Genomic DNA, 8,207 nt, shown 5'->3' on the forward strand with positions numbered 1-8,207 from the left:
CTGCTTCTGAAGCCAAAGATAGCTGGAGATAATCTTGTTGTCTCTGTGTTGTCGTAGAGTCTCTATGATCATAGAAAAGCAGGCAGCACAATCCTAACTTGTGCTGGAACAGGGAGACAGGCAGACCTGCGCTGTACCCAGCGCAAGTTTGGGACTGGCTATGGCTTGGCCCAAGGCAAGGGAAATAATTCCCCTTACCACGTGTTGCGCTGCAGCAGTCCCAATGAGGCTACTCAGATCTGCACCACTTAAAGAGGTGGCGCAAATCTGAGCAGTTCGGAGCTGCCCCAGAATGGCGCTTGGATCTGGCATAAGTGCCAGATCCTGGCCCTGTCTCTCACTGCCTGCCCTCCCCCAACCCTGAAATGCCGCCTCCCCACCCTACCCATGCCCACTTCCAAACCCCTGTGCCAGTCTGGAAAGGCTGGTGCAAACAGACTGGGCCCAGAGCTGCGTGGGGAGGCCAGCACACATCCTTGCGCTGGCCTCCCTGACTCCTAAGTCAGCGCAAATGTGCCTTATGGCAGATTTGTCACAGTCCCAAGCCAGCACAAGGTTCTTCTGTCGGCCCAAGGGTGTGTTAGGATTGCGCCCTAATGAGGTATCAAATGTAAGCCTAAAACATGTTAAAAGAAAGGATGTTTGTGCCAATTTACTAAATAAGACAAATTCAACAACAAAAAAAGTCAGAAGCACATGCAAGATGCAACTTTTGAAACTTCTACAAATATTGACTATAAGAGCTCTGGCTGGACAGCCCAATCCTAAACTGCCTTAGGTTAGTGGGGCCAAATGGCCTATGCCCTATCCAGTGCAGGTTAGGAGCAGGTTGGAGGTCTCTTCAGGATAAGAGAACATTTTTTTCCCTTATCCTGTGTCACACCCCAGTCTGTTCAATGGGTCTACTTGGATCTGTGCTCGCTAATTCACTGCTTAAAATTGCAGCATCCTAGGATGCTTTTTATATAAATTAAATGGCTATAGGGGCATTTCAATGAAAAGTGTAGTTTGGCCCTCAGTCTATCTAGGATTGCAACCTTAATTTTTGGAAACAACATGCCCGCCACTATCTATTGTAATCAACATCAAACTATGATGATGGGGACACACAATGGTGAATTTAGATAACTAAGCATTCTGGCAGTTCACAACAGCACAAAGGGTGTTCTGCATTTCGATTTTCCTCATGAAGCTGCTCGTGCCTGCAGCCAGTGAAATTTGAAGCTCTCACCACACAGCTGCTCTGCAAATATAATTTTCCTATCAACTCTGACAAAGAAAAATTGCTAAATGGTTCCCACTTCTGCCATCATGGCTCTCGACAATGTTTTAACAAGCTAAGTGTTTTCATATGTTTGCTTTATATAAGAAATACAAATTGGCAACAACTGATGACGGCAGCAGCTGCTAATGCCAAAGCTGGCATAGTTAATTTCAAGGTTGTAAAGTTTAAAACAAAAACAAAAACCCTTATCCAATTTCTGGGTGGCTTTTTTTTCCTACAAAAGAAGATGCTGATCCAAAAGTCTGCGACTTCTTCCTGTCCACTTATTCAGGAACTGTAGAGTTTGATTCAGTAGCTTGGATGCCTGCTCCCTGCTCTACTAGGGCTGCTGGTTGGAGAAGGGAAGCAGGCAATTCCAGATAGTCCACAAGCACAATTGCCCAGGATTCTCTTAGCCCTGGAAGTCAGATGACAGTAGAGGGCCAGCCTGGTGTCACTGTCTGATACAAAACTCATCCAATTGGTCAACATGCTGCTATGGAAACACACTCTCAGCCAAATTGCCTGCCCATCCTTGGGCCTGAGAGCAGCTTCTTCAATTCCAAGGCAATTTGGAACAATCTACCAGAGTAGCTTCATTGCATTTTTTTAAACCCACCGAAGACCCTTCAAAATCCAAAAATTAAGATTAAAATAAGATTAAAATAAGGCTCAGATATAATTCTGAAGATTAAAATAAGGCTCAGATATAATTACATGCTGATCTTCAGAGTTTCCCAGAACAAGGCTAGAATGATCTTGAAAGATCACCCAGTTCATTCACTGAACGAGGTGAACATTATGGCTGGCCACTCCTGAGACAGTAGAGAGGAAGGAGATGCTGTCCATGTCTACTATGAACTTCATAAGACCAGCAGAGATTTCCAGTTTGGGAGCCTGAGAAGCGATAGTGTCTTCAGCAGAATGCTGAGCATAAATGTATGCATAAGAAATAGTATATCCTCCCAACCTCCATTTTTAACAATTTTTATACACACACACACTGTTGGTGATCTGGGGACCCACAATGGTATGAATTGGTCTCATTTTTTTAAATAATTGTATAGCACCTACTTTTAAGTACTGTAGTAGTAGTAGTAGTAGTAGTAACAAGAGGCTGCAGTATGCACATCTTCTTGTAGGTTCCACAGGATTCAATGGGGCTTATATGAAAGTACATGCTCCAGATAACACTTGGGTTTTAGGGGCTGGTTTAGAGTCTGTGTGTGTTTGTGTGTGTGTGTGCGCGCGCGCATGTTAAGGCATTACAAGTGGAAAGGGAATCTTACAATGAGGCTGTTGTTTTTGGAAGCAGTAGCATTTCTCTGTGATGTGCCACTCTTCTCTCAAATGTATGCCATTCTGTTGGGATTCCTGCCCAGCCATGGTTTTCAGTCTCCTTTGTTTTTATTTAGAGTTAATGTGCAAAGCAGAACATTACCTGCAATCAGATCAAACCACAAACCACAATTAGATAGGATTACAGCACAATAACAAAGGGAGCTGATTCCATTCATGTCTACTGCTCACATGGTTTGTGTCATCTGAAACAGTAGAAGGTCATGGTGGTGGCTTTTGGTCATTTTCTTTTCTTTACTTTCTTTTCTTTTTTTTAAGGCTCAATCAGGCAATCAGATTGGTGCACTGAAGAAACAACAGCAGAGCTTTGTTTATAATGCAGACAACCAATAAAATGAAAACTGCTTCCATAAAGTCAGCATTTCTGAGCAATCCCGTGAGACATTCACTTTTCCCAAAGAATAAGTAGTCACACCCTAAACTCAAATTATACGTACATGATATTAATCTGGCATAATTTTCCTCCCTAAACTTTCCCTTACCTAAACTGGAGGATTCATGCACATGATGCACAGAGGTTGCTACCTTTGTGTAATGGAAGATCAGAAGATCATCAGGTGGATGATGTGGTGTTGACAGCGATTTCCACATTTTGATAGCTGGTTGACAGCTCTGGGAAGGGCAGGGCTGGCTCCACAGCTGTAATCAATCAAGACCAATGGAGACTCTGATGGACACCTGAGCTTCATTTGACCTTGATGGGACTTTGAATGAGCTAACGAGGTAGCTCACAGCTGAGCTGCATTTGGACAATGGAACATATAGGAATAAAAGGCAGCTTCAAAAGGAGCAAAGCCCAGAGGTACCCAGACCTACGGGACACTGACGGACCTGTGGGAGAAGGGGACTGCCAGGACTCTGCTGGAGTACACAGAATAGAGGACTGCCAAGACCCTGCTGGTGGAGACACTCTGCTGAAGAGGACAGAGAGGAGGGACTCTGCTGCAGAACACTGGATTGGGAGGACTAGACTGTGCTTTGGGAGATGGGGCTGGAGTGGACTTGGACTGGAGACTTTGGACCTTTACCCACTACATTAAGTGGAGTTTGGGGGAGGGAAAGCCTTTGGACAAGAGAACTTGCAGGGAATAAGTGTAGCAATAAATCTGGTTAATTGCTATAGATAAGGTGTTCTGTGTTCATTCCTTTGTACACCACAGCTGTTGTTTCTAGAGATAAGGACATGTTAATTAGCCCAAAAAAGCAGACTTCAGAAGGTGATTGGAATATTTGGACGGGACACCTTGCAAGCCTGCAGTACTCTCTTTGCCAATCATAGTCAAGGATCTCATCGATGTAACATGCATATACTCAACTCTCACTTGCCTTATTGACCAACCTGAAAGCAGAACTACATCAAAGATCACCCATTGTGATAGAACACTTTTGCCAGTTTAGTTGAAGAACTGGAAAATGGTTACTTAAAGAAGGTGGCTTTAGTGTCTGCTAGGTTGGCAGCCAACCTAGCAGTTTGAAAGCATGTAAAAATGCAAGTAGATGAATAGGTACCACCTCAGTGGGAAGGTAATGGTGTACCGTGCACTTAGGCATCTAGTCATGCCAGCCACATGAAGCTGTCTACGCACAAATGCTGGCCCTTCAGCTTAGAAACGGAGATAAGCACCGCTCCTAGAGGTGCTTATCCTCTAGGAGGATACAACTAGGCTTAACGCCGAGGGGAACCTTTACTTTTAATATCTGCACAGGTCACCTCATAGACAGCTCTGAATTAAAAGAAACATTGATGTGATTTATGCCAGGAAGGTACACATTTACAGTGCAAACGTTTGCAACTCCTTGTGCTGATGCACAGAGGTGCACCGGCACATGGAGGCTGAATCCAGCCTCCAAGGTGGCTTGTGCAGTGAGCCTTGTGTTGGCCCATCTGGCATCTGGGCCAACACAAGGCTCTGGGGTGGGCAGGAAGGAGGAGGGGAGGTGGCTTTTCTGGGCAGGGGAAGGGCGGGTGGTGGACAGCCCCAGGGGCAGGCAGACTGGGAGTGGGAGGCAGGACTGGGATCCGGCAGTTATGCCGGATCCCAACCCCTGTTTCCGGGGAGTTTGGAGCAGCTTGAAGCTACTCCACTCTCCTCGGACTTGTGCCACCTCCAGAGGTGGCATGGGTCTGAAGAGACCCATAAGCCCCAGGGCCCCTTTCCCAGGGGTAAGGGGAAAAGTTTCCTCTTCCTCTGGCCAAGCCGACTCTGGCTCCTATCCTGTGCTGGATACAGTGCAAGCCTCTTGGCTTGCCTGGTCCAGTGTAGGATAGGAGACAAAACATTGATAAGGGTGAGAAGAGGACACATCCTTGTAGATGCTTGCTCTAAATATTATCTTGGTCACTGAGGCTCTAGACTACGCTTCCATTTCAATCTAGTCAAGAAGACAGCCAACCGCCTGATAGTGCTGTGCCGGAGAAGGCACAAACGCAGTATCCGTTGCCTGATAGACCTTCGTCAACAAAAAAACAGCAACCCCCCTGCAACAGGTACAGGCAACAGCTGTAAGCATAGGTGATGAAGCACGTAAACCTGAGTGGAATTAAAAAGCCAGCAGGTACCAATGATGTGGACAGAGGCAAGGAACATTCCATGTAATAGGCCCAATTCATATGGCAAGTGCTGTTAAATGTGATGAATGGATAGTGCAAAGTTCATCATGGGGATGCTGGTCCCAAAGGCAATTACAGTAAGTGGCCGAACACCAGGACAACCTTGACCAGTAAGTGCAACCTGGTCCACTTATTGGCACTTGGCACCTGCTGTGTTTATGAAAGCAGTATTAATATTTTAGTTACAGGCAACAAAGATATGCAAGCCCACTGTGGCAGTGACACATTTCTGTCATGACCAGCAGTATTGCAGAATCTTTATCTAGAAAGCTGGTGTGTTCAGGGGACGTGCTTTGGCTATCTGACCTTGTCATCTGTGTTCTCTGCCCAAAATGATGGTGTTAAGTCCTGTAATGTTAATCCAAACTCCATAATCAAAGGGGTTTAGATTTAGGGCATTAGAGACTGATCTAGCCCAGAATACCATTTGGAAAAGAAATATTGATTTGTAGCTGTGCACCTGCTCACAAAAGGCTATGTTTATGCTGATGGATATTTATTTCTAGATCTTCTTCCTGTAGCCTGAGTCTTGGCAATCTACCCTATCCAGTGCTATTTTAAAGTGACATAAACCATCTGGGTCATCCTACTTCTGCTTTCCACCACCCCCCCCCCCCACACACACTTCTCAAGTATCTACAGTGAGCTAATAATATTGACAGCAAGACTTTTTATTCTTGGTTTGCTTAAACTTCTACCTCTGTATGCCTGGCACTTGTGTTCCCAATTCTGCTGTCGGGGAATGCGTTCTCTTCCACCTCATTAGATTAAACACACATGCACAGAGTATTTTACAGTCAGGTTGTCCCTATGTTCAATCTACTTATTAGAGCTCAAGTTATAGAAAAGAGACTAAGCAGATGTTAGAGCATTTCTGGGCTGCAAGACCTAGGCAGAAGCATTGGTCCTATCCTTATCAATATATTGGCCAAAATCCATAGCCATAACTACAGCTTTGGTCACCTGGCTAATGATTGGCTGTCTCCTTTTGGCAGATTAGGGACACGTGGCCAGAAATATCTGAGCAATATCATAGACAAGGGGAGACTTTGTGGGAAGTGCGGGTAGGGAAAATGACACCCTCTGATCATTCAAGATCTGGTGTCCCACCAAGAAGTTTCAGCAAGAGAGATTCACTTTGGATGACACTTCATCCTCTTTTCTCATAGTTGGTACAATCATGGCAAGAAATTCTACAAACCAAGACATTTCAACAATAACATAAATTTCTCCATTTTCTGGACCTCATGTCCTTCAGCTTTAAAATCCTTTAATATAGGATTCATGTATTGATGAAAAAGCATCAAGGAGAAGAATATAATCAAATTCTTCTGCCACCCTGGAAAAGATTTTTTTTTAAATCAATTAACTGGATTGATTCAATCATTGTCTTCTTCCCCACTTTGTTCTTCCTCAACAGTTTTTTACAATCAGTTTTAAAGGGGGTGGGTCTCTCTGAGTTGACACATAGTTCAGCCCTCCCAACCCAAGGCTTCAAGAGAGGCAGTTCCTTTCTCCTCTCAGCTTTGTCCACAGAAGATGTAAGACTGCTCATATGAAGCCATATGGATTTAGACTTTCAGAAGGCCCCTACTTGACCAAGAGCGCAATTCTAACCCCTTATATCAGTGCTTTCCAGCACTGACATAAGGGCAATGCAGCTCTGAGGTAAGGGAACAAACATTCCCTTACTTTGAGGAGGCCTCCATGAGTGACACCCAACTGCAGGATACAGCACACATCCCATTGGCACGACTATGCCAATGCTGGAAAGTACTAACATAAGGGATGACTTGCACCCCAAGTCATCTTGTCAGGGGATTCTCCTGATTGGCTTTTTTAGGCAGACTAATCTATACATTGCACTAAAACTAGGAGATTGGATCCTGAATTTAAATGGCTTCAATACAAATTGCTCAGCCAGGAGCAGAAGAGAAACAGAACAGATTGCAAGTGGATGTTCAAAAGCACTTAGACAAAACAAACACACTTCTGCACTAGTGTAAATTCACACTCATGTGCATTGACCCATACTATAGGATCCAGGTCCATTGTCACTGCTGCTCCTCAGATTCTAGCTGTGGAGGTGATGAGAGAAGGACCATAATTGGAGTAGGTGTCCCAATGAGGGGCACTGGAGACCTTTGAAGCCTCTTTGGGTGGGCTGTAACCTGTGGGGATAACCTCCAACTGTCCCTCAAGGCCAGTTGACACTTAGGAGAGTTCATCTGCTGGTCATTGTTTAGATCTTACTCCTCCTCTTCAGCTGTGATCTCATCAGGACCAGGATCCAAGCACTGGCAGGTTCTGACATTAAATGAGTGTAATTAAGACTATCTTCTAGAGGTGCTTTCTATTTATGCTACTGGTAATGCCTCTGCAACCATGATGGAAATTTGGACTAAAACAGGAGACAATCTTAAAGTAGACAAAAATGATATCCCAATAATAGGGCTGGAATATAATGTATTTTAAAGGAACCCTGTGCAGGGAACTATTGTTTTTTTCTTTCTCCAGGCCTTGGTGAACTGGTCTTTATGAAGAACTAGCTAAGCTCCACAGTATTTCAGTTAAAGCCCAATTTGGTGCAGATTTCACCTCAGATTCTTGCAGTTCAGTGGGAGGCAATTCTAAGCATAAGAAGCTAGGCTGCAATGAGAGGCACTGTTTCTGGAGCAAAGGAAGGATCAGCATTATCTAGTGAATCTAATATATAAAGCAGCTGGGGGGGCAAGTCTAAAGATTGTGGATTAACATTAAACCTGTTTGCAAGATATGCCTGTTGCATGCATTCATTCTGGATTAGCACCTGCCCAGACTAGCTGCAGGAGAAACAACCTCAGGTTGAACTGTACTAATGAAATTTCACAGAAGGAATTCCAACATTTTCCTAAGTATAGTTGTTGGTGGGGTTTTTTCCAACTAAGCTAGAGGCTTGCAATTTTCCTTCTCTATGATTGGCCAGTTCTGCAG

Source organism: Tiliqua scincoides, chromosome 2 (genome assembly GCF_035046505.1).
Source record: "Tiliqua scincoides isolate rTilSci1 chromosome 2, rTilSci1.hap2, whole genome shotgun sequence".
Taxonomy (NCBI): Eukaryota; Metazoa; Chordata; class Lepidosauria; order Squamata; family Scincidae; genus Tiliqua; species Tiliqua scincoides.